At 46.0% G+C, this 22,485-nt stretch overlaps 27 non-coding genes across 27 annotated transcripts; 16 read left to right on the top strand and 11 right to left on the bottom strand.

Moving 5' to 3' along the window:
* Positions 1 to 1,737: 1,737 nt before the first annotated feature.
* trnag-gcc (transfer RNA glycine (anticodon GCC)) lies at positions 1,738 to 1,808 on the top strand. The gene has a single exon. It is a non-coding gene; the product is annotated as a tRNA-Gly (tRNA).
* A 1,322-nt stretch (positions 1,809 to 3,130) lies between these two features.
* On the bottom strand, positions 3,131 to 3,246 carry LOC141288815 (U5 spliceosomal RNA). Its single transcript, XR_012339746.1, has one exon. It is a non-coding gene; the product is annotated as a U5 spliceosomal RNA (small nuclear RNA).
* A 399-nt stretch (positions 3,247 to 3,645) lies between these two features.
* On the top strand, positions 3,646 to 3,716 carry trnag-gcc (transfer RNA glycine (anticodon GCC)). The gene has a single exon. It is a non-coding gene; the product is annotated as a tRNA-Gly (tRNA).
* A 572-nt stretch (positions 3,717 to 4,288) lies between these two features.
* trnad-guc (transfer RNA aspartic acid (anticodon GUC)) lies at positions 4,289 to 4,360 on the top strand. Its single transcript has one exon. It is a non-coding gene; the product is annotated as a tRNA-Asp (tRNA).
* A 103-nt stretch (positions 4,361 to 4,463) lies between these two features.
* Positions 4,464 to 4,535, bottom strand: trnag-ucc (transfer RNA glycine (anticodon UCC)). Its single transcript has one exon. It is a non-coding gene; the product is annotated as a tRNA-Gly (tRNA).
* Positions 4,536 to 5,715: 1,180 nt separating this feature from the next.
* Positions 5,716 to 5,830, bottom strand: LOC141291440 (U5 spliceosomal RNA). Its single transcript, XR_012340335.1, has one exon. It is a non-coding gene; the product is annotated as a U5 spliceosomal RNA (small nuclear RNA).
* A 1,040-nt stretch (positions 5,831 to 6,870) lies between these two features.
* Positions 6,871 to 6,942, top strand: trnad-guc (transfer RNA aspartic acid (anticodon GUC)). The gene has a single exon. It is a non-coding gene; the product is annotated as a tRNA-Asp (tRNA).
* Positions 6,943 to 7,045: 103 nt separating this feature from the next.
* On the bottom strand, positions 7,046 to 7,117 carry trnag-ucc (transfer RNA glycine (anticodon UCC)). Its single transcript has one exon. It is a non-coding gene; the product is annotated as a tRNA-Gly (tRNA).
* Positions 7,118 to 7,622: 505 nt separating this feature from the next.
* Positions 7,623 to 7,738, bottom strand: LOC141288482 (U5 spliceosomal RNA). Its single transcript, XR_012339690.1, has one exon. It is a non-coding gene; the product is annotated as a U5 spliceosomal RNA (small nuclear RNA).
* Positions 7,739 to 8,137: 399 nt separating this feature from the next.
* trnag-gcc (transfer RNA glycine (anticodon GCC)) lies at positions 8,138 to 8,208 on the top strand. Its single transcript has one exon. It is a non-coding gene; the product is annotated as a tRNA-Gly (tRNA).
* A 570-nt stretch (positions 8,209 to 8,778) lies between these two features.
* Positions 8,779 to 8,850, top strand: trnad-guc (transfer RNA aspartic acid (anticodon GUC)). Its single transcript has one exon. It is a non-coding gene; the product is annotated as a tRNA-Asp (tRNA).
* Positions 8,851 to 9,530: 680 nt separating this feature from the next.
* LOC141288477 (U5 spliceosomal RNA) lies at positions 9,531 to 9,646 on the bottom strand. The gene has a single exon (XR_012339689.1). It is a non-coding gene; the product is annotated as a U5 spliceosomal RNA (small nuclear RNA).
* A 399-nt stretch (positions 9,647 to 10,045) lies between these two features.
* Positions 10,046 to 10,116, top strand: trnag-gcc (transfer RNA glycine (anticodon GCC)). The gene has a single exon. It is a non-coding gene; the product is annotated as a tRNA-Gly (tRNA).
* Positions 10,117 to 10,686: 570 nt separating this feature from the next.
* trnad-guc (transfer RNA aspartic acid (anticodon GUC)) lies at positions 10,687 to 10,758 on the top strand. Its single transcript has one exon. It is a non-coding gene; the product is annotated as a tRNA-Asp (tRNA).
* A 1,355-nt stretch (positions 10,759 to 12,113) lies between these two features.
* LOC141291412 (U5 spliceosomal RNA) lies at positions 12,114 to 12,228 on the bottom strand. The gene has a single exon (XR_012340332.1). It is a non-coding gene; the product is annotated as a U5 spliceosomal RNA (small nuclear RNA).
* A 399-nt stretch (positions 12,229 to 12,627) lies between these two features.
* Positions 12,628 to 12,698, top strand: trnag-gcc (transfer RNA glycine (anticodon GCC)). The gene has a single exon. It is a non-coding gene; the product is annotated as a tRNA-Gly (tRNA).
* A 571-nt stretch (positions 12,699 to 13,269) lies between these two features.
* On the top strand, positions 13,270 to 13,341 carry trnad-guc (transfer RNA aspartic acid (anticodon GUC)). The gene has a single exon. It is a non-coding gene; the product is annotated as a tRNA-Asp (tRNA).
* A 1,355-nt stretch (positions 13,342 to 14,696) lies between these two features.
* Positions 14,697 to 14,811, bottom strand: LOC141291406 (U5 spliceosomal RNA). Its single transcript, XR_012340331.1, has one exon. It is a non-coding gene; the product is annotated as a U5 spliceosomal RNA (small nuclear RNA).
* A 1,040-nt stretch (positions 14,812 to 15,851) lies between these two features.
* On the top strand, positions 15,852 to 15,923 carry trnad-guc (transfer RNA aspartic acid (anticodon GUC)). Its single transcript has one exon. It is a non-coding gene; the product is annotated as a tRNA-Asp (tRNA).
* Positions 15,924 to 17,278: 1,355 nt separating this feature from the next.
* LOC141291392 (U5 spliceosomal RNA) lies at positions 17,279 to 17,393 on the bottom strand. The gene has a single exon (XR_012340329.1). It is a non-coding gene; the product is annotated as a U5 spliceosomal RNA (small nuclear RNA).
* Positions 17,394 to 18,433: 1,040 nt separating this feature from the next.
* Positions 18,434 to 18,505, top strand: trnad-guc (transfer RNA aspartic acid (anticodon GUC)). Its single transcript has one exon. It is a non-coding gene; the product is annotated as a tRNA-Asp (tRNA).
* A 680-nt stretch (positions 18,506 to 19,185) lies between these two features.
* LOC141288470 (U5 spliceosomal RNA) lies at positions 19,186 to 19,301 on the bottom strand. The gene has a single exon (XR_012339688.1). It is a non-coding gene; the product is annotated as a U5 spliceosomal RNA (small nuclear RNA).
* A 399-nt stretch (positions 19,302 to 19,700) lies between these two features.
* Positions 19,701 to 19,771, top strand: trnag-gcc (transfer RNA glycine (anticodon GCC)). Its single transcript has one exon. It is a non-coding gene; the product is annotated as a tRNA-Gly (tRNA).
* Positions 19,772 to 20,341: 570 nt separating this feature from the next.
* On the top strand, positions 20,342 to 20,413 carry trnad-guc (transfer RNA aspartic acid (anticodon GUC)). Its single transcript has one exon. It is a non-coding gene; the product is annotated as a tRNA-Asp (tRNA).
* Positions 20,414 to 21,093: 680 nt separating this feature from the next.
* Positions 21,094 to 21,209, bottom strand: LOC141288464 (U5 spliceosomal RNA). Its single transcript, XR_012339687.1, has one exon. It is a non-coding gene; the product is annotated as a U5 spliceosomal RNA (small nuclear RNA).
* A 399-nt stretch (positions 21,210 to 21,608) lies between these two features.
* On the top strand, positions 21,609 to 21,679 carry trnag-gcc (transfer RNA glycine (anticodon GCC)). Its single transcript has one exon. It is a non-coding gene; the product is annotated as a tRNA-Gly (tRNA).
* Positions 21,680 to 22,249: 570 nt separating this feature from the next.
* Positions 22,250 to 22,321, top strand: trnad-guc (transfer RNA aspartic acid (anticodon GUC)). The gene has a single exon. It is a non-coding gene; the product is annotated as a tRNA-Asp (tRNA).
* The last annotated feature ends 164 nt before the right edge of the window (positions 22,322 to 22,485 follow it).

Below are 22,485 nucleotides of genomic sequence, written 5' to 3'. Positions count from 1 at the left end.
GACGGTGACGAGTCTGCTTACAGACAGGAGGTAAAAGAGCTGGCTGTCTGGTGCAGTCATAACAACCTGGAGCTCAACACGCTCAAAACTGTGGAGATGATCATAGACTTCAGGAAAAAAAAACCTGCTCTCCCCCCACTCACCATCATAAACAGCACCGTAAACACAGTGGAGTCATTCAGGTTCCTTGGCAACACCATCTCACAGGACCTGAAGTGGGACATTCACATAGACACCATTGTGAAAAGGCCCAGCAGAGGCTGTACTTTCTCTGCCAGCTGAGGAAGCTCAACCTGCCACTGCTGAAACAATTTTACTCTGCCATTATTGAATCCGTCCTCTGCATTTCAATTACCATCTGGTTCAGCTCAATTACCAATTCTGATCTCAGAAGACTACGTTGAATAGTCCGGACTGCTGAACGAATCATTGGTACAACCCTCCCTACCCTTCAAGATCTCTACTTATCCAGAGTACGAAAAAGGGCTGCCAAAATTACTCTGGACCCCTCACATCCAGCACACTCGCCTTTTAACTGTTACCATCTGGTCGGTGCTACAGAGCACTGAGCACTAGAAGAACCGAAACAGTTTCTTTCCTCAGGCAATCCATCTCATGAACACTTGATCGTGGAACATACAACACTATTCACTCTTTATTCATTTTTCCATTATTTATTTTAAAGCACATACTTACTTCCATTAAAATGTCTTTGCTATTTTGCACATTGTCTGTCTTGTATACTTGTATATTGTTCTTTTTATAATATGTATCGTCTTGGCACTGTTGTAGTGAATTTAACAGGAGACTCAACTCATTTTACTTGGCCCACCTAGGGACGCCAATTATGTAGTGAGTTCTGCTTTCGCCCACTAGGAAGGCGAAATAGTGTAGTGATGGGTACTCGTATCACCGATGACGTTATGATTCTTGGATCACATGTCACTAATCACATAAGAAAGATTGGTGGGATATCTAGCTTGTAGAACCTCTCACTGTATTATCAACACAAGGAAGACACAAGTGTAATAAAATACATTTATTAAAAAATGATAGACAAGAGTAATCAACTATTAAATGAATACAATAAATGCAAAAGGAATAAAGTGCATAAGATGCATAAAATGTGATTCAGTTGGGTGTTGCTATGTCAGAGCTGTTATCTTATGGAAAGATAAACTGTTGCTACTCTGAAACAAATAAGGTAAAGAACCTTAGTATGCATCAAACAAACAAATGAGCTATTATTTGTTATCAACTGCAATCAGCTATACAATATCTAATGTAAATTAGAAAGATCATATACTGATAATACACAACAATGCCAAGGTCTCTGGAAGAGGTTTGGAAGTGATATTTACGTTCTCTGTGGTTGATTGAGCAGTCCGGTGGCGGTGAATTCTTCCACTGGTTGTGCTGGGAGCAGTCAGTGGAAAAAGGAGCAGGAATCCGTTTCGACAGCCTTGAGCATGAAGCACTGTAGGATGCTGATCTCCTGGAGCACGAAATCACTGCATGAAAAAGGGGGTTTTCATCAGTAAACGACACTGTGAATTGTCGCAGAAGTTTCAGGTTAACGACTGTTCACAGGAATGTGGAGTTAGCACAGATAATTGTCGGGAACTGCCAAAAATTGATGTGGAAGGCCCCCCCCCCCCATGATTCATTTCACCTTGGCCTGGTTACACACCATTACTAAATCCAGGGCAATGTGAAGGCCGAAGTTCTCCCAGCCGAGCATTGGTGGTTCAGTGGTAGAATTCTCGCCTGCCACGCGGGAGACCCGGGTCCGATTCCCGGCCAATGCAGGAACGGAGTCCTTTTAATTAAGTTGTGTGTGTGCTTGCATGTGTGTAAGGTTCTTTAAAATGAAGCCTGATTTACTTGAAGGAGCTCCAACCTTTGCATACCGACCCACCCCCGTTCCCTGCCGAATCTTTTCAGAAACTCATTAGTCCGTCTATATTCGTCAAACGCCTATAAAACTTGTTCACTTTATCTATAGGTTGACGAAGTTTAGCAGTGGGCAATATACTCGTAAATGCGGTGTTAATTCCAAACGTTCTCCCTCCTTTCCGAGCATTGGTGGTTCAGTGGTAGAATTCTAGCAGTGGGCGATATGATCCACGTAAATGCGATGTTACTGCCACATGATTTCCCATCCTTTTTTTTCATGTTCCCATTATGAAAAGTAAAAAAAATAGTAATAATAGTAAAGTGGTCCAAATGAGGACCCCCTGTAATGTGTAGCATTCAAGATATTGGGAGACTCAATAAGATCAAGGCAGGTTGATTTGTTTTTTTTCATGGAGTAGTGGCTCCTTATGCTGATGTCGGTGAAGTCAAGGCGGCTGGGGGCGAAGAACACTGGGTACAGCTCCTCGTTAGTATAGTGGACAGTATCTCCGCCTGTCACGCGGAAGACCGGGGTTCGGTTCCCCGACGGGGAGACCCAGCTCTTTGCTGCTGCTGAACGACTCATCCAAAAGATTTTGGTGCTGACAGAGTTCACAGAAGGAGTTCTGCTTCAACGTCAGCCAGAGCCAAAACAAACGCGTTGGCCGGGAATCGAACCCGGGTCAACTGCTTGGAAGGCAGCTATGCTCACCACTATACCACCAACGGAAGTTCCCGACTCCAGCTTTTAGCCATCTGAAAAGAATGCTTGAAATGCACAAGTCACTGATAGGGCAAAAGGAGCTGAAGCCATCTTTGTTTGTATCCCGTCATGTACGAGAGAGTGCTGTCTTTCCATGCGGGCTAAAGAAATCTGGAGCTGCGACGCAGAAAGCGCAAAGTCCGCAAGTACAGAACGTGGTGAGGCGCGCTTCGTTCCACCGCCCATTGGCTGGTGGCCAGTTTTACTCTTGACACTCCAATACAGCTCTGTTGTGAGCAGAAAAGAATGCTGGAAGTACATGAGTCACTGACAGGGCCAAAGTGGCTGAAGCCCAAGGTTTGGATCCCATCATGTCATGAGAGTGCTGTCTTTCCATGCTGGCTGAAAAAAAATGTGAAGTTGCGACACAGGAAGCGCAAAGGCTGCAAACACGGTCCACGAGAAAGCACGCTTTGCTCCAATGCACATTGGTGTGTGGTCAGATTTAGTCTGCTATTGAAACTGCAGTGCAGCTCTGCTGTGAGCAGAGAACCCAAAAATACAGGTCACTCGGAAAGGTTCCCCTCCACGGAAATCTTTAGTAAAAGGCGAAAGATTTATGCGTCTATGAAGAGAAACTCGAGTTGTGTGCCCACGCGCTTGAGCATGTGCGCTCCCTGTGGTAAACCACTATACTCACAAAGGGTAATCTAGGGTGCCGATAAGATTTTCATCTCCCCCTCACTCCAAATGGGAGGAGTAAAAGTTAAAAAGTCTCTTCCATCATCCATTCTCGCCTGCCACACAGGAGGCCTGGCTCTGATTCCCGGGCAAATGCAGGAACAGAGTTCTTTTAAGTAAGGGGTGTGTGTTTGCATGTGTGTGGGATTCTTTAAAATGAGCCTTGAAGGCCAAGCCTGATTTGCTAGAAGGAGCTCCAAACTTTGCATATTGACCCAACCCCCCTTTCCCTGGATTTGACGTGTAACAGTTACGCACCATTACTAAATCCAGGGCAATGTGAAGGCCGAAGTTCTCCCAGCCGAGCATTGGTGGTTCAGTGGTAGAATTCTCGCCTGCCACGCGGGAGACCCGGGTCCGATTCCCGGCCAATGCAGGAACGGAGTCCTTTTAATTAAGTTGTGTGTGTGCTTGCATGTGTGTAAGGTTCTTTAAAATGAAGCCTGATTTACTTGAAGGAGCTCCAACCTTTGCATACCGACCAACCCCCGTTCCCTGCCGAATCTTTTCAGAAACTCATTAGTCCGTCTATATTCGTCAAATGCCTATAAAACTTGTTCACTTTATCTATAGGTTGACGAAGTTTAGCAGTGGGCAATATACTCGTAAATGCGGTGTTAATTCCAAACGTTCTCCCTGCTTTCTGAGCATTGGTGGTTCAGTGGTAGAATTCTAGCACTGGGCGATATGATCCACGTAAATGCGATGTTACTGCCACATGATTTCCCATCCTTTTTTTTCATGTTCCCATTATGAAAAGTAAAAAAAATAGTAATAATAGTAAAGTGGTCCAAATGAGGACCCCCTGTAATGTGTAGCATTCAAGATATTGGGAGACTCAATAAGATCAAGGCAGGTTGATTTGTTTTTTTTTTCATGGAGTAGTGGCTCCTTATGCTGATGTCGGTGAAGTCAAGTCGGCTGGGGGCGAAGAACAGTGGGTACAGCTCCTCGTTAGTATAGTGGACAGTATCTCCGCCTGTCACGCGGAAGACCGGGGTTCGATTCCCCGACGGGGAGACCCAGCTCTTTGCTGCTGCTGAACGACTCATCCAAAAGATTTTGGTGCTGACAGAGGTCACAGAAGGAGTTCTGCTTCAACGTCAACCAGAGCCAAAACAAATGCGTTGGCCGGGAATCGAACCCGGGTCAACTGCTTGGAAGGCAGCTATGCTCACCACTATACCACCAACGCAAGTGCCCGACTCCAGCTTTTAGCCATCTGAAAAGAATGCTTGAAATGCACAAGTCACTGATAGGGCAAAAGGAGCTGAAGCCATCTTTGTTTGTATCCCGTCATGTACGAGAGAGTGCTGTCTTTCCATGCGGGCTAAAGAAATCTGGAGCTGCGACGCAGAAAGCGCAAAGTCCGCAAGTACAGAACGTGGTGAGGCGCGCTTCGTTCCACCGCCCATTGGCTGGTGGCCAGTTTTACTCTTGACACTCCAATACAGCTCTGTTGTGAGCAGAAAAGAATGCTGGAAGTACATGAGTCACTGACAGGGCCAAAGTGGCTGAAGCCCAAGGTTTGGATCCCATCATGTCATGAGAGTGCTGTCTTTCCATGCTGGCTGAAAAAAAATGTGAAGTTGCGACACAGGAAGCGCAAAGGCTGCAAACACGGTCCACGAGAAAGCACGCTTTGCTCCAATGCACATTGGTGTGTGGTCAGATTTAGTCTGCTATTGAAACTGCAGTGCAGCTCTGCTGTGAGCAGAGCACCCAAAAATACAGGTCACTCGGAAAGGTAGTGATGTAACGTTTGACACCGAAGCTTCGAAGCTTGTATCAAAAAAACGAAACATCTCACAGTGAAGCACTGTACCGGAGCTTGATTCGTTTTGCCATAACCACATGACCTGTGACGTCCGATGCTTCGTTTTCACACACAACCACGTGACTGCTTCATATTCTGATTCAAATAACGCAAACTCCTTGCGCAGGTTTCAAGTGTCATTCGCTTTTTGTTAAGAATAAAATCATAATACGAATAAATATGTACATGTGTAGTTTTGTGCATGTCAATTTTGTAGATATCCTTGCTTCACTAGCACTTCTAATTAATAATAATTATTAGTCAACTTAACAGTTAATTTACTTTGAACATAGATGCCTACATAAACCATGCTTATACTTTTAGAATTTTATAAAAAAGTTTATTTACAGATTAATTCAAGTAAAATGACATTTTTATTATTTTTTAATTTCTGACGGTTTTCGTTGCACTTGATGTATTTGATGAAACTGTCCAAAATCGCTTTGAGATCTGGGACGCAAAGGCAACTTTTTCCACCTTTGGCCACAAGATGTCATTAGTGTGCAACGTGTTGAAAAGCTTCGAGTAATGAACCTTTTTACAATACAGTTGAGGGGAAAGCTTTAGTGCTTCGAAAAGCTTCATTTTCCCATCACTACGGAAAGATTCCCCTCCACGGAAATCTTTAGTAAAAGGCGAAAGATTTATGCGTCTATGAAGAGAAACTCGAGTTGTGTGCCCACACGCTTGAGCATGTGCGCTCCCTGTGGTAAACCACTATACTCACAAAGGGTAATCTAGGGTGCCGATAAGATTTTCATCTCCCCCTCACTCCAAATGGGAGGAGTAAAAGTTAAAAAGTCTCTTCCATCATCCATTCTCGCCTGCCACACAGGAGGCCTGGCTCTGATTCCCGGGCAAATGCAGGAACAGAGTTCTTTTAAGTAAGGGGTGTGTGTTTGCATGTGTGTGGGATTCTTTAAAATGAGCCTTGAAGGCCGAGCCTGATTTGCTAGAAGGAGCTCCAAACTTTGCATATTGACCCAACCCCCCTTTCCCTGGATTTGACGTGTAACAGTTACGCACCATTACTAAATCCAGGGCAATGTGAAGGCCGAAGCTCTCCCAGCCGAGCATTGGTGGTTCAGTGGTAGAATTCTCGCCTGCCACGCGGGAGACACGGGTCCGATTCCCGGCCAATGCAGGAACGGAGTCCTTTTAATTAAGTTGTGTGTGTGCTTGCATGTGTGTAAGGTTCTTTAAAATGAAGCCTGATTTACTTGAAGGAGCTCCAACCTTTGCATACCGACCCACCCCCGTTCCCTGCCGAATCTTTTCAGAAACTCATTAGTCCGTCTATATTCGTCAAATGCCTATAAAACTTGTTCACTTTATCTATAGGTTGACGAAGTTTAGCAGTGGGCAATATACTCATAAATGCGGTGTTAATTCCAAACGTTCTCCCTCCTTTCTGAGCATTGGTGGTTCAGTGGTAGAATTCTAGCAGTGGGCGATATGATCCACGTAAATGCGATGTTACTGCCACATGATTTCCCATCCTTTTTTTTCATGTTCCCATTATGAAAAGTAAAAAAAATAGTAATATTAGTAAAGTGGTCCAAATGAGGACCCCCTGTAATGTGTAGCATTCAAGATATTGGGAGACTCAATAAGATCAAGGCAGGTTGATTTGTTTTTTTTCATGGAGTAGTGGCTCCTTATGCTGATGTCGGTGAAGTCAAGTCGGCTGGGGGCGATGAACAGTGGGTACAGCTCCTCGTTAGTATAGTGGACAGTATCTCCGCCTGTCACGCGGAAGACCGGGGTTCGATTCCCCGACGGGGAGACCCAGCTCTTTGCTGCTGCTGAACGACTCATCCAAAAGATTTTGGTGCTGACAGAGGTCACAGAAGGAGTTCTGCTTCAACGTCAGCCAGAGCCAAAACAAATGCGTTGGCCGGGAATCGAACCCGGGTCAACTGCTTGGAAGGCAGCTATGCTCACCACTATACCACCAACGCAAGTGCCCGACTCCAGCTTTTAGCCATCTGAAAAGAATGCTTGAAATGCACAAGTCACTGATAGGGCAAAAGGAGCTGAAGCCATCTTTGTTTGTATCCCGTCATGTACGAGAGAGTGCTGTCTTTCCATGCGGGCTAAAGAAATCTGGAGCTGCGACGCAGAAAGCGCAAAGTCCGCAAGTACAGAACGTGGTGAGGCGCGCTTCGTTCCACCGCCCATTGGCTGGTGGCCAGTTTTACTCTTGACACTCCAATACAGCTCTGTTGTGAGCAGAAAAGAATGCTGGAAGTACATGAGTCACTGACAGGGCCAAAGTGGCTGAAGCCCAAGGTTTGGATCCCATCATGTCATGAGAGTGCTGTCTTTCCATGCTGGCTGAAAAAAAATGTGAAGTTGCGACACAGGAAGCGCAAAGGCTGCAAACACGGTCCACGAGAAAGCACGCTTTGCTCCAATGCACATTGGTGTGTGGTCAGATTTAGTCTGCTATTGAAACTGCAGTGCAGCTCTGCTGTGAGCAGAGCACCCAAAAATACAGGTCACTCGGAAAGGTTCCCCTCCACGGAAATCTTTAGTAAAAGGCGAAAGATTTATGCGTCTATGAAGAGAAACTCGAGTTGTGTGCCCACGCGCTTGAGCATGTGCGCTCCCTGTGGTAAACCACTATACTCACAAAGGGTAATCTAGGGTGCCGATAAGATTTTCATCTCCCCCTCACTCCAAATGGGAGGAGTAAAAGTTAAAAAGTCTCTTCCATCATCCATTCTCGCCTGCCACACAGGAGGCCTGGCTCTGATTCCCGGGCAAATGCAGGAACAGAGTTCTTTTAAGTAAGGGGTGTGTGTTTGCATGTGTGTGGGATTCTTTAAAATGAGCCTTGAAGGCCGAGCCTGATTTGCTAGAAGGAGCTCCAAACTTTGCATATTGACCCAACCCCCCTTTCCCTGGATTTGACGTGTAACAGTTACGCACCATTACTAAATCCAGGGCAATGTGAAGGCCGAAGCTCTCCCAGCCGAGCATTGGTGGTTCAGTGGTAGAATTCTCGCCTGCCACGCGGGAGACCCGGGTCCGATTCCCGGCCAATGCAGGAACGGAGTCCTTTTAATTAAGTTGTGTGTGTGCTTGGATGTGTGTAAGGTTCTTTAAAATGAAGCCTGATTTACTTGAAGGAGCTCCAACCTTTGCATACCGACCCACCCCCGTTCCCTGCCGAATCTTTTCAGAAACTCATTAGTCCGTCTATATTCGTCAAATGCCTATAAAACTTGTTCACTTTATCTATAGGTTGACGAAGTTTAGCAGTGGGCAATATACTCGTAAATGCGGTGTTAATTCCAAACGTTCTCCCTCCTTTCCGAGCATTGGTGGTTCAGTGGTAGAATTCTAGCAGTGGGCGATATGATCCACGTAAATGCGATGTTACTGCCACATGATTTCCCATCCTTTTTTTTCATGTTCCCATTATGAAAAGTAAAAAAAATAGTAATAATAGTAAAGTGGTCCAAATGAGGACCCCCTGTAATGTGTAGCATTCAAGATATTGGGAGACTCAATAAGATCAAGGCAGGTTGATTTGTTTTTTTTCATGGAGTAGTGGCTCCTTATGCTGATGTCGGTGAAGTCAAGGCGGCTGGGGGCGAAGAACACTGGGTACGGCTCCTCGTTAGTATAGTGGACAGTATCTCCGCCTGTCACGCGGAAGACCGGGGTTCGATTCCCCGACGGGGAGACCCAGCTCTTTGCTGCTGCTGAACGACTCATCCAAAAGATTTTGGTGCTGACAGAGGTCACAGAAGGAGTTCTGCTTCAACGTCAGCCAGAGCCAAAACAAATGCGTTGGTCGGGAATCGAACCCGGGTCAACTGCTTGGAAGGCAGCTATGCTCACCACTATACCACCAACGCAAGTGCCCGACTCCAGCTTTTAGCCATCTGAAAAGAATGCTTGAAATGCACAAGTCACTGATAGGGCAAAAGGAGCTGAAGCCATCTTTGTTTGTATCCCGTCATGTACGAGAGAGTGCTGTCTTTCCATGCGGGCTAAAGAAATCTGGAGCTGCGACGCAGAAAGCGCAAAGTCCGCAAGTACAGAACGTGGTGAGGCGCGCTTCGTTCCACCGCCCATTGGCTGGTGGCCAGTTTTACTCTTGACACTCCAATACAGCTCTGTTGTGAGCAGAAAAGAATGCTGGAAGTACATGAGTCACTGACAGGGCCAAAGTGGCTGAAGCCCAAGGTTTGGATCCCATCATGTCATGAGAGTGCTGTCTTTCCATGCTGGCTGAAAAAAAATGTGAAGTTGCGACACAGGAAGCGCAAAGGCTGCAAACACGGTCCACGAGAAAGCACGCTTTGCTCCAATGCACATTGGTGTGTGGTCAGATTTAGTCTGCTATTGAAACTGCAGTGCAGCTCTGCTGTGAGCAGAGCACCCAAAAATACAGGTCACTCGGAAAGGTTCCCCTCCACGGAAATCTTTAGTAAAAGGCGAAAGATTTATGCGTCTATGAAGAGAAACTCGAGTTGTGTGCCCACGCGCTTGAGCATGTGCGCTCCCTGTGGTAAACCACTATACTCACAAAGGGTAATCTAGGGTGCCGATAAGATTTTCATCTCCCCCTCACTCCAAATGGGAGGAGTAAAAGTTAAAAAGTCTCTTCCATCATCCATTCTCGCCTGCCACACAGGAGGCCTGGCTCTGATTCCCGGGCAAATGCAGGAACAGAGTTCTTTTAAGTAAGGGGTGTGTGTTTGCATGTGTGTGGGATTCTTTAAAATGAGCCTTGAAGGCCGAGCCTGATTTGCTAGAAGGAGCTCCAAACTTTGCATATTGACCCAACCCCCCTTTCCCTGGATTTGACGTGTAACAGTTACGCACCATTACTAAATCCAGGGCAATGTGAAGGCCGAAGCTCTCCCAGCCGAGCATTGGTGGTTCAGTGGTAGAATTCTCGCCTGCCACGCGGGAGACCCGGGTCCGATTCCCGGCCAATGCAGGAACGGAGTCCTTTTAATTAAGTTGTGTGTGTGCTTGGATGTGTGTAAGGTTCTTTAAAATGAAGCCTGATTTACTTGAAGGAGCTCCAACCTTTGCATACCGACCCACCCCCGTTCCCTGCCGAATCTTTTCAGAAACTCATTAGTCCGTCTATATTCGTCAAATGCCTATAAAACTTGTTCACTTTATCTATAGGTTGACGAAGTTTAGCAGTGGGCAATATACTCGTAAATGCGGTGTTAATTCCAAACGTTCTCCCTCCTTTCCGAGCATTGGTGGTTCAGTGGTAGAATTCTAGCAGTGGGCGATATGATCCACGTAAATGCGATGTTACTGCCACATGATTTCCCATCCTTTTTTTTCATGTTCCCATTATGAAAAGTAAAAAAAATAGTAATAATAGTAAAGTGGTCCAAATGAGGACCCCCTGTAATGTGTAGCATTCAAGATATTGGGAGACTCAATAAGATCAAGGCAGGTTGATTTGTTTTTTTTCATGGAGTAGTGGCTCCTTATGCTGATGTCGGTGAAGTCAAGGCGGCTGGGGGCGAAGAACACTGGGTACGGCTCCTCGTTAGTATAGTGGACAGTATCTCCGCCTGTCACGCGGAAGACCGGGGTTCGATTCCCCGACGGGGAGACCCAGCTCTTTGCTGCTGCTGAACGACTCATCCAAAAGATTTTGGTGCTGACAGAGGTCACAGAAGGAGTTCTGCTTCAACGTCAGCCAGAGCCAAAACAAATGCGTTGGTCGGGAATCGAACCCGGGTCAACTGCTTGGAAGGCAGCTATGCTCACCACTATACCACCAACGCAAGTGCCCGACTCCAGCTTTTAGCCATCTGAAAAGAATGCTTGAAATGCACAAGTCACTGATAGGGCAAAAGGAGCTGAAGCCATCTTTGTTTGTATCCCGTCATGTACGAGAGAGTGCTGTCTTTCCATGCGGGCTAAAGAAATCTGGAGCTGCGACGCAGAAAGCGCAAAGTCCGCAAGTACAGAACGTGGTGAGGCGCGCTTCGTTCCACCGCCCATTGGCTGGTGGCCAGTTTTACTCTTGACACTCCAATACAGCTCTGTTGTGAGCAGAAAAGAATGCTGGAAGTACATGAGTCACTGACAGGGCCAAAGTGGCTGAAGCCCAAGGTTTGGATCCCATCATGTCATGAGAGTGCTGTCTTTCCATGCTGGCTGAAAACAAATGTGAAGTTGCGACACAGGAAGCGCAAAGGCTGCAAACACGGTCCACGAGAAAGCACGCTTTGCTCCAATGCACATTGGTGTGTGGTCAGATTTAGTCTGCTATTGAAACTGCAGTGCAGCTCTGCTGTGAGCAGAGCACCCAAAAATACAGGTCACTCGGAAAGGTAGTGATGTAACGTTTGACACCGAAGCTTCGAAGCTTGTATCAAAAAAACGAAACATCTCACAGTGAAGCACTGTACCGGAGCTTGATTCGTTTTGCCATAACCACATGACCTGTGACGTCCGATGCTTCGTTTTCACACACAACCACGTGACTGCTTCATATTCTGATTCAAATAACGCAAACTCCTTGCGCAGGTTTCAAGTGTCATTCGCTTTTTGTTAAGAATAAAATCATAATACGAATAAATATGTACATGTGTAGTTTTGTGCATGTCAATTTTGTAGTTATCCTTGCTTCACTAGCACTTCTAATTAATAATAATTATTAGTCAACTTAACAGTTAATTTACTTTGAACATAGATGCCTACATAAACCATGCTTATACTTTTAGAATTTTATAAAAAAGTTTATTTACAGATTAATTCAAGTAAAATGACATTTTTATTATTTTTTAATTTCTGACGGTTTTCGTTGCACTTGATGTATTTGATGAAACTGTCCAAAATCGCTTTGAGATCTGGGACGCAAAGGCAACTTTTTCCACCTTTGGCCACAAGATGTCATTAGTGTGCAACGTGTTGAAAAGCTTCGAGTAATGAACCTTTTTACAATACAGTTGAGGGGAAAGCTTTAGTGCTTCGAAAAGCTTCATTTTCCCATCACTACGGAAAGGTTCCCCTCCACGGAAATCTTTAGTAAAAGGCGAAAGATTTATGCGTCTATGAAGAGAAACTCGAGTTGTGTGCCCACGCGCTTGAGCATGTGCGCTCCCTGTGGTAAACCACTATACTCACAAAGGGTAATCTAGGGTGCCGATAAGATTTTCATCTCCCCCTCACTCCAAATGGGAGGAGTAAAAGTTAAAAAGTCTCTTCCATCATCCATTCTCGCCTGCCACACAGGAGGCCTGGCTCTGATTCCCGGGCAAATGCAGGAACAGAGTTCTTTTAAGTAAGGGGTGTGTGTTTGCATGTGTGTGGGATTCTTTAAAATGAGCCTTGAAGGCCAAGCCTGATTTGCTAGAAGGAGCTCCAAACTTTGCATATTGACCCAACCCCCCTTTCCCTGGATTTGACGTGTAACAGTTACGCACCATTACTAAATCCAGGGCAATGTGAAGGCCGAAGCTCTCCCAGCCGAGCATTGGTGGTTCAGTGGTAGAATTCTCGCCTGCCACGCGGGAGACCCGGGTCCGATTCCCGGCCAATGCAGGAACGGAGTCCTTTTAATTAAGTTGTGTGTGTGCTTGGATGTGTGTAAGGTTCTTTAAAATGAAGCCTGATTTACTTGAAGGAGCTCCAACCTTTGCATACCGACCCACCCCCGTTCCCTGCCGAATCTTTTCAGAAACTCATTAGTCCGTCTATATTCGTCAAATGCCTATAAAACTTGTTCACTTTATCTATAGGTTGACGAAGTTTAGCAGTGGGCAATATACTCGTAAATGCGGTGTTAATTCCAAACGTTCTCCCTCCTTTCCGAGCATTGGTGGTTCAGTGGTAGAATTCTAGCAGTGGGCGATATGATCCACGTAAATGCGATGTTACTGCCACATGATTTCCCATCCTTTTTTTTCATGTTCCCATTATGAAAAGTAAAAAAAATAGTAATAATAGTAAAGTGGTCCAAATGAGGACCCCCTGTAATGTGTAGCATTCAAGATATTGGGAGACTCAATAAGATCAAGGCAGGTTGATTTGTTTTTTTTTCATGGAGTAGTGGCTCCTTATGCTGATGTCGGTGAAGTCAAGGCGGCTGGGGGCGAAGAACACTGGGTACGGCTCCTCGTTAGTATAGTGGACAGTATCTCCGCCTGTCACGCGGAAGACCGGGGTTCGATTCCCCGACGGGGAGACCCAGCTCTTTGCTGCTGCTGAACGACTCATCCAAAAGATTTTGGTGCTGACAGAGGTCACAGAAGGAGTTCTGCTTCAACGTCAGCCAGAGCCAAAACAAATGCGTTGGTCGGGAATCGAACCCGGGTCAACTGCTTGGAAGGCAGCTATGCTCACCACTATACCACCAACGCAAGTGCCCGACTCCAGCTTTTAGCCATCTGAAAAGAATGCTTGAAATGCACAAGTCACTGATAGGGCAAAAGGAGCTGAAGCCATCTTTGTTTGTATCCCGTCATGTACGAGAGAGTGCTGTCTTTCCATGCGGGCTAAAGAAATCTGGAGCTGCGACGCAGAAAGCGCAAAGTCCGCAAGTACAGAACGTGGTGAGGCGCGCTTCGTTCCACCGCCCATTGGCTGGTGGCCAGTTTTACTCTTGACACTCCAATACAGCTCTGTTGTGAGCAGAAAAGAATGCTGGAAGTACATGAGTCACTGACAGGGCCAAAGTGGCTGAAGCCCAAGGTTTGGATCCCATCATGTCATGAGAGTGCTGTCTTTCCATGCTGGCTGAAAAAAAATGTGAAGTTGCGACACAGGAAGCGCAAAGGCTGCAAACACGGTCCACGAGAAAGCACGCTTTGCTCCAATGCACATTGGTGTGTGGTCAGATTTAGTCTGCTATTGAAACTGCAGTGCAGCTCTGCTGTGAGCAGAGCACCCAAAAATACAGGTCACTCGGAAAGGTAGTGATGTAACGTTTGACACCGAAGCTTCGAAGCTTGTATCAAAAAAACGAAACATCTCACAGTGAAGCACTGTACCGGAGCTTGATTCGTTTTGCCATAACCACATGACCTGTGACGTCCGATGCTTCGTTTTCACACACAACCACGTGACTGCTTCATATTCTGATTCAAATAACGCAAACTCCTTGCGCAGGTTTCAAGTGTCATTCGCTTTTTGTTAAGAATAAAATCATAATACGAATAAATATGTACATGTGTAGTTTTGTGCATGTCAATTTTGTAGTTATCCTTGCTTCACTAGCACTTCTAATTAATAATAATTATTAGTCAACTTAACAGTTAATTTACTTTGAACATAGATGCCTACATAAACCATGCTTATACTTTTAGAATTTTATAAAAAAGTTTATTTACAGATTAATTCAAGTAAAATGACATTTTTATTATTTTTTAATTTCTGACGGTTTTCGTTGCACTTGATGTATTTGATGAAACTGTCCAAAATCGCTTTGAGATCTGGGACGCAAAGGCAACTTTTTCCACCTTTGGCCACAAGATGTCATTAGTGTGCAACGTGTTGAAAAGCTTCGAGTAATGAACCTTTTTACAATACAGTTGAGGGGAAAGCTTTAGTGCTTCGAAAAGCTTCATTTTCCCATCACTACGGAAAGGTTCCCCTCCACGGAAATCTTTAGTAAAAGGCGAAAGATTTATGCGTCTATGAAGAGAAACTCGAGTTGTGTGCCCACGCGCTTGAGCATGTGCGCTCCCTGTGGTAAACCACTATACTCACAAAGGGTAATCTAGGGTGCCGATAAGATTTTCATCTCCCCCTCACTCCAAATGGGAGGAGTAAAAGTTAAAAAGTCTCTTCCATCATCCATTCTCGCCTGCCACACAGGAGGCCTGGCTCTGATTCCCGGGCAAATGCAGGAACAGAGTTCTTTTAAGTAAGGGGTGTGTGTTTGCATGTGTGTGGGATTCTTTAAAATGAGCCTTGAAGGCCAAGCCTGATTTGCTAGAAGGAGCTCCAAACTTTGCATATTGACCCAACCCCCCTTTCCCTGGATTTGACGTGTAACAGTTACGCACCATTACTAAATCCAGGGCAATGTGAAGGCCGAAGCTCTCCCAGCCGAGCATTGGTGGTTCAGTGGTAGAATTCTCGCCTGCCACGCGGGAGACACGGGTCCGATTCCCGGCCAATGCAGGAACGGAGTCCTTTTAATTAAGTTGTGTGTGTGCTTGCATGTGTGTAAGGTTCTTTAAAATGAAGCCTGATTTACTTGAAGGAGCTCCAACCTTTGCATACCGACCCACCCCCGTTCCCTGCCGAATCTTTTCAGAAACTCATTAGTCCGTCTATATTCGTCAAATGCCTATAAAACTTGTTCACTTTATCTATAGGTTGACGAAGTTTAGCAGTGGGCAATATACTCGTAAATGCGGTGTTAATTCCAAACGTTCTCCCTCCTTTCCGAGCATTGGTGGTTCAGTGGTAGAATTCTAGCAGTGGGCGATATGATCCACGTAAATGCGATGTTACTGCCACATGATTTCCCATCCTTTTTTTTCATGTTCCCATTATGAAAAGTAAAAAAAATAGTAATAATAGTAAAGTGGTCCAAATGAGGACCCCCTGTAATGTGTAGCATTCAAGATATTGGGAGACTCAATAAGATCAAGGCAGGTTGATTTGTTTTTTTTCATGGAGTAGTGGCTCCTTATGCTGATGTCGGTGAAGTCAAGGCGGCTGGGGGCGAAGAACACTGGGTACGGCTCCTCGTTAGTATAGTGGACAGTATCTCCGCCTGTCACGCGGAAGACCGGGGTTCGATTCCCCGACGGGGAGACCCAGCTCTTTGCTGCTGCTGAACGACTCATCCAAAAGATTTTGGTGCTGACAGAGGTCACAGAAGGAGTTCTGCTTCAACGTCAGCCAGAGCCAAAACAAATGCGTTGGTCGGGAATCGAACCCGGGTCAACTGCTTGGAAGGCAGCTATGCTCACCACTATACCACCAACGCAAGTGCCCGACTCCAGCTTTTAGCCATCTGAAAAGAATGCTTGAAATGCACAAGTCACTGATAGGGCAAAAGGAGCTGAAGCCATCTTTGTTTGTATCCCGTCATGTACGAGAGAGTGCTGTCTTTCCATGCGGGCTAAAGAAATCTGGAGCTGCGACGCAGAAAGCGCAAAGTCCGCAAGTACAGAACGTGGTGAGGCGCGCTTCGTTCCACCGCCCATTGGCTGGTGGCCAGTTTTACTCTTGACACTCCAATACAGCTCTGTTGTGAGCAGAAAAGAATGCTGGAAGTACATGAGTCACTGACAGGGCCAAAGTGGCTGAAGCCCAAGGTTTGGATCCCATCATGTCATGAGAGTGCTGTCTTTCCATGCTGGCTGAAAAAAAATGTGAAGTTGCGACACAGGAAGCGCAAAGGCTGCAAACACGGTCCACGAGAAAGCACGCTTTGCTCCAATGCACATTGGTGTGTGGTCAGATTTAGTCTGCTATTGAAACTGCAGTGCAGCTCTGCTGTGAGCAGAGCACCCAAAAATACAGGTCACTCGGAAAGGTAGTGATGTAACGTTTGACACCGAAGCTTCGAAGCTTGTATCAAAAAAACGAAACATCTCACAGTGAAGCACTGTACCGGAGCTTGATTCGTTTTGCCATAACCACATGACCTGTGACGTCCGATGCTTCGTTTTCACACACAACCACGTGACTGCTTCATATTCTGATTCAAATAACGCAAACTCCTTGCGCAGGTTTCAAGTGTCATTCGCTTTTTGTTAAGAATAAAATCATAATACGAATAAATATGTACATGTGTAGTTTTGTGCATGTCAATTTTGTAGTTATCCTTGCTTCACTAGCACTTCTAATTAATAATAATTATTAGTCAACTTAACAGTTAATTTACTTTGAACATAGATGCCTACATAAACCATGCTTATACTTTTAGAATTTTATAAAAAAGTTTATTTACAGATTAATTCAAGTAAAATGACATTTTTATTATTTTTTAATTTCTGACGGTTTTCGTTGCACTTGATGTATTTGATGAAACTGTCCAAAATCGCTTTGAGATCTGGGACGCAAAGGCAACTTTTTCCACCTTTGGCCACAAGATGTCATTAGTGTGCAACGTGTTGAAAAGCTTCGAGTAATGAACCTTTTTACAATACAGTTGAGGGGAAAGCTTTAGTGCTTCGAAAAGCTTCATTTTCCCATCACTACGGAAAGGTTCCCCTCCACGGAAATCTTTAGTAAAAGGCGAAAGATTTATGCGTCTATGAAGAGAAACTCGAGTTGTGTGCCCACGCGCTTGAGCATGTGCGCTCCCTGTGGTAAACCACTATACTCACAAAGGGTAATCTAGGGTGCCGATAAGATTTTCATCTCCCCCTCACTCCAAATGGGAGGAGTAAAAGTTAAAAAGTCTCTTCCATCATCCATTCTCGCCTGCCACACAGGAGGCCTGGCTCTGATTCCCGGGCAAATGCAGGAACAGAGTTCTTTTAAGTAAGGGGTGTGTGTTTGCATGTGTGTGGGATTCTTTAAAATGAGCCTTGAAGGCCAAGCCTGATTTGCTAGAAGGAGCTCCAAACTTTGCATATTGACCCAACCCCCCTTTCCCTGGATTTGACGTGTAACAGTTACGCACCATTACTAAATCCAGGGCAATGTGAAGGCCGAAGCTCTCCCAGCCGAGCATTGGTGGTTCAGTGGTAGAATTCTCGCCTGCCACGCGGGAGACACGGGTCCGATTCCCGGCCAATGCAGGAACGGAGTCCTTTTAATTAAGTTGTGTGTGTGCTTGCATGTGTGTAAGGTTCTTTAAAATGAAGCCTGATTTACTTGAAGGAGCTCCAACCTTTGCATACCGACCCACCCCCGTTCCCTGCCGAATCTTTTCAGAAACTCATTAGTCCGTCTATATTCGTCAAATGCCTATAAAACTTGTTCACTTTATCTATAGGTTGACGAAGTTTAGCAGTGGGCAATATACTCGTAAATGCGGTGTTAATTCCAAACGTTCTCCCTCCTTTCCGAGCATTGGTGGTTCAGTGGTAGAATTCTAGCAGTGGGCGATATGATCCACGTAAATGCGATGTTACTGCCACATGATTTCCCATCCTTTTTTTTCATGTTCCCATTATGAAAAGTAAAAAAAATAGTAATAATAGTAAAGTGGTCCAAATGAGGACCCCCTGTAATGTGTAGCATTCAAGATATTGGGAGACTCAATAAGATCAAGGCAGGTTGATTTGTTTTTTTTCATGGAGTAGTGGCTCCTTATGCTGATGTCGGTGAAGTCAAGGCGGCTGGGGGCGAAGAACACTGGGTACGGCTCCTCGTTAGTATAGTGGACAGTATCTCCGCCTGTCACGCGGAAGACCGGGGTTCGATTCCCCGACGGGGAGACCCAGCTCTTTGCTGCTGCTGAACGACTCATCCAAAAGATTTTGGTGCTGACAGAGGTCACAGAAGGAGTTCTGCTTCAACGTCAGCCAGAGCCAAAACAAATGCGTTGGTCGGGAATCGAACCCGGGTCAACTGCTTGGAAGGCAGCTATGCTCACCACTATACCACCAACGCAAGTGCCCGACTCCAGCTTTTAGCCATCTGAAAAGAATGCTTGAAATGCACAAGTCACTGATAGGGCAAAAGGAGCTGAAGCCATCTTTGTTTGTATCCCGTCATGTACGAGAGAGTGCTGTCTTTCCATGCGGGCTAAAGAAATCTGGAGCTGCGACGCAGAAAGCGCAAAGTCCGCAAGTACAGAACGTGGTGAGGCGCGCTTCGTTCCACCGCCCATTGGCTGGTGGCCAGTTTTACTCTTGACACTCCAATACAGCTCTGTTGTGAGCAGAAAAGAATGCTGGAAGTACATGAGTCACTGACAGGGCCAAAGTGGCTGAAGCCCAAGGTTTGGATCCCATCATGTCATGAGAGTGCTGTCTTTCCATGCTGGCTGAAAAAAAATGTGAAGTTGCGACACAGGAAGCGCAAAGGCTGCAAACACGGTCCACGAGAAAGCACGCTTTGCTCCAATGCACATTGGTGTGTGGTCAGATTTAGTCTGCTATTGAAACTGCAGTGCAGCTCTGCTGTGAGCAGAGCACCCAAAAATACAGGTCACTCGGAAAGGTTCCCCTCCACGGAAATCTTTAGTAAAAGGCGAAAGATTTATGCGTCTATGAAGAGAAACTCGAGTTGTGTGCCCACGCGCTTGAGCATGTGCGCTCTCTGTGGTAAACCACTATACTCACAAAGGGTAATCTAGGGTGCCGATAAGATTTTCATCTCCCCCTCACTCCAAATGGGAGGAGTAAAAGTTAAAAAGTCTCTTCCATCATCCATTCTCGCCTGCCACACAGGAGGCCTGGCTCTGATTCCCGGGCAAATGCAGGAACAGAGTTCTTTTAAGTAAGAGGTGTGTGTTTGCATGTGTGTGGGATTCTTTAAAATGAGCCTTGTAGGCCGAGCCTGATTTGCTAGAAGGAGCTCCAAACTTTGCATATTGACCCAACCCCCCTTTCCCTGGATTTGACGTGTAACAGTTACGCACCATTACTAAATCCAGGGCAATGTGAAGGCCGAAGCTCTCCCAGCCGAGCATTGGTGGTTCAGTGGTAGAATTCTCGCCTGCCACGCGGGAGACCCGGGTCCGATTCCCGGCCAATGCAGGAACGGAGTCCTTTTAATTAAGTTGTGTGTGTGCTTGGATGTGTGTAAGGTTCTTTAAAATGAAGCCTGATTTACTTGAAGGAGCTCCAACCTTTGCATACCGACCCACCCCCGTTCCCTGCCGAATCTTTTCAGAAACTCATTAGTCCGTCTATATTCGTCAAATGCCTATAAAACTTGTTCACTTTATCTATAGGTTGACGAAGTTTAGCAGTGGGCAATATACTCGTAAATGCGGTGTTAATTCCAAACGTTCTCCCTCCTTTCCGAGCATTGGTGGTTCAGTGGTAGAATTCTAGCAGTGGGCGATATGATCCACGTAAATGCGATGTTACTGCCACATGATTTCCCATCCTTTTTTTTCATGTTCCCATTATGAAAAGTAAAAAAAATAGTAATAATAGTAAAGTGGTCCAAATGAGGACCCCCTGTAATGTGTAGCATTCAAGATATTGGGAGACTCAATAAGATCAAGGCAGGTTGATTTGTTTTTTTTCATGGAGTAGTGGCTCCTTATGCTGATGTCGGTGAAGTCAAGGCGGCTGGGGGCGAAGAACACTGGGTACGGCTCCTCGTTAGTATAGTGGACAGTATCTCCGCCTGTCACGCGGAAGACCGGGGTTCGATTCCCCGACGGGGAGACCCAGCTCTTTGCTGCTGCTGAACGACTCATCCAAAAGATTTTGGTGCTGACAGAGGTCACAGAAGGAGTTCTGCTTCAACGTCAGCCAGAGCCAAAACAAATGCGTTGGTCGGGAATCGAACCCGGGTCAACTGCTTGGAAGGCAGCTATGCTCACCACTATACCACCAACGCAAGTGCCCGACTCCAGCTTTTAGCCATCTGAAAAGAATGCTTGAAATGCACAAGTCACTGATAGGGCAAAAGGAGCTGAAGCCATCTTTGTTTGTATCCCGTCATGTACGAGAGAGTGCTGTCTTTCCATGCGGGCTAAAGAAATCTGGAGCTGCGACGCAGAAAGCGCAAAGTCCGCAAGTACAGAACGTGGTGAGGCGCGCTTCGTTCCACCGCCCATTGGCTGGTGGCCAGTTTTACTCTTGACACTCCAATACAGCTCTGTTGTGAGCAGAAAAGAATGCTGGAAGTACATGAGTCACTGACAGGGCCAAAGTGGCTGAAGCCCAAGGTTTGGATCCCATCATGTCATGAGAGTGCTGTCTTTCCATGCTGGCTGAAAAAAAATGTGAAGTTGCGACACAGGAAGCGCAAAGGCTGCAAACACGGTCCACGAGAAAGCACGCTTTGCTCCAATGCACATTGGTGTGTGGTCAGATTTAGTCTGCTATTGAAACTGCAGTGCAGCTCTGCTGTGAGCAGAGCACCCAAAAATACAGGTCACTCGGAAAGGTTCCCCTCCACGGAAATCTTTAGTAAAAGGCGAAAGATTTATGCGTCTATGAAGAGAAACTCGAGTTGTGTGCCCACGCGCTTGAGCATGTGCGCTCCCTGTGGTAAACCACTATACTCACAAAGGGTAATCTAGGGTGCCGATAAGATTTTCATCTCCCCCTCACTCCAAATGGGAGGAGTAAAAGTTAAAAAGTCTCTTCCATCATCCATTCTCGCCTGCCACACAGGAGGCCTGGCTCTGATTCCCGGGCAAATGCAGGAACAGAGTTCTTTTAAGTAAGGGGTGTGTGTTTGCATGTGTGTGGGATTCTTTAAAATGAGCCTTGAAGGCCGAGCCTGATTTGCTAGAAGGAGCTCCAAACTTTGCATATTGACCCAACCCCCCTTTCCCTGGATTTGACGTGTAACAGTTACGCACCATTACTAAATCCAGGGCAATGTGAAGGCCGAAGCTCTCCCAGCCGAGCATTGGTGGTTCAGTGGTAGAATTCTCGCCTGCCACGCGGGAGACCCGGGTCCGATTCCCGGCCAATGCAGGAACGGAGTCCTTTTAATTAAGTTGTGTGTGTGCTTGGATGTGTGTAAGGTTCTTTAAAATGAAGCCTGATTTACTTGAAGGAGCTCCAACCTTTGCATACCGACCCACCCCCGTTCCCTGCCGAATCTTTTCAGAAACTCATTAGTCCGTCTATATTCGTCAAATGCCTATAAAACTTGTTCACTTTATCTATAGGTTGACGAAGTTTAGCAGTGGGCAATATACTCGTAAATGCGGTGTTAATTCCAAACGTTCTCCCTCCTTTCCGAGCATTGGTGGTTCAGTGGTAGAATTCTAGCAGTGGGCGATATGATCCACGTAAATGCGATGTTACTGCCACATGATTTCCCATCCTTTTTTTTCATGTTCCCATTATGAAAAGTAAAAAAAATAGTAATAATAGTAAAGTGGTCCAAATGAGGACCCCCTGTAATGTGTAGCATTCAAGATATTGGGAGACTCAATAAGATCAAGGCAGGTTGATTTGTTTTTTTTCATGGAGTAGTGGCTCCTTATGCTGATGTCGGTGAAGTCAAGGCGGCTGGGGGCGAAGAACACTGGGTACGGCTCCTCGTTAGTATAGTGGACAGTATCTCCGCCTGTCACGCGGAAGACCGGGGTTCGATTCCCCGACGGGGAGACCCAGCTCTTTGCTGCTGCTGAACGACTCATCCAAAAGATTTTGGTGCTGACAGAGGTCACAGAAGGAGTTCTGCTTCAACGTCAGCCAGAGCCAAAACAAATGCGTTGGTCGGGAATCGAACCCGGGTCAACTGCTTGGAAGGCAGCCATGCTCACCACTAT

This window comes from Garra rufa, chromosome 1 (assembly GCF_049309525.1).
Source record: "Garra rufa chromosome 1, GarRuf1.0, whole genome shotgun sequence".
Lineage (NCBI taxonomy): Eukaryota > Metazoa > Chordata > Actinopteri > Cypriniformes > Cyprinidae > Garra > Garra rufa.
The sequence above is the reverse complement of the archived record's forward strand: the minus strand, read 5'-3'. Positions and strand labels throughout refer to the sequence as shown.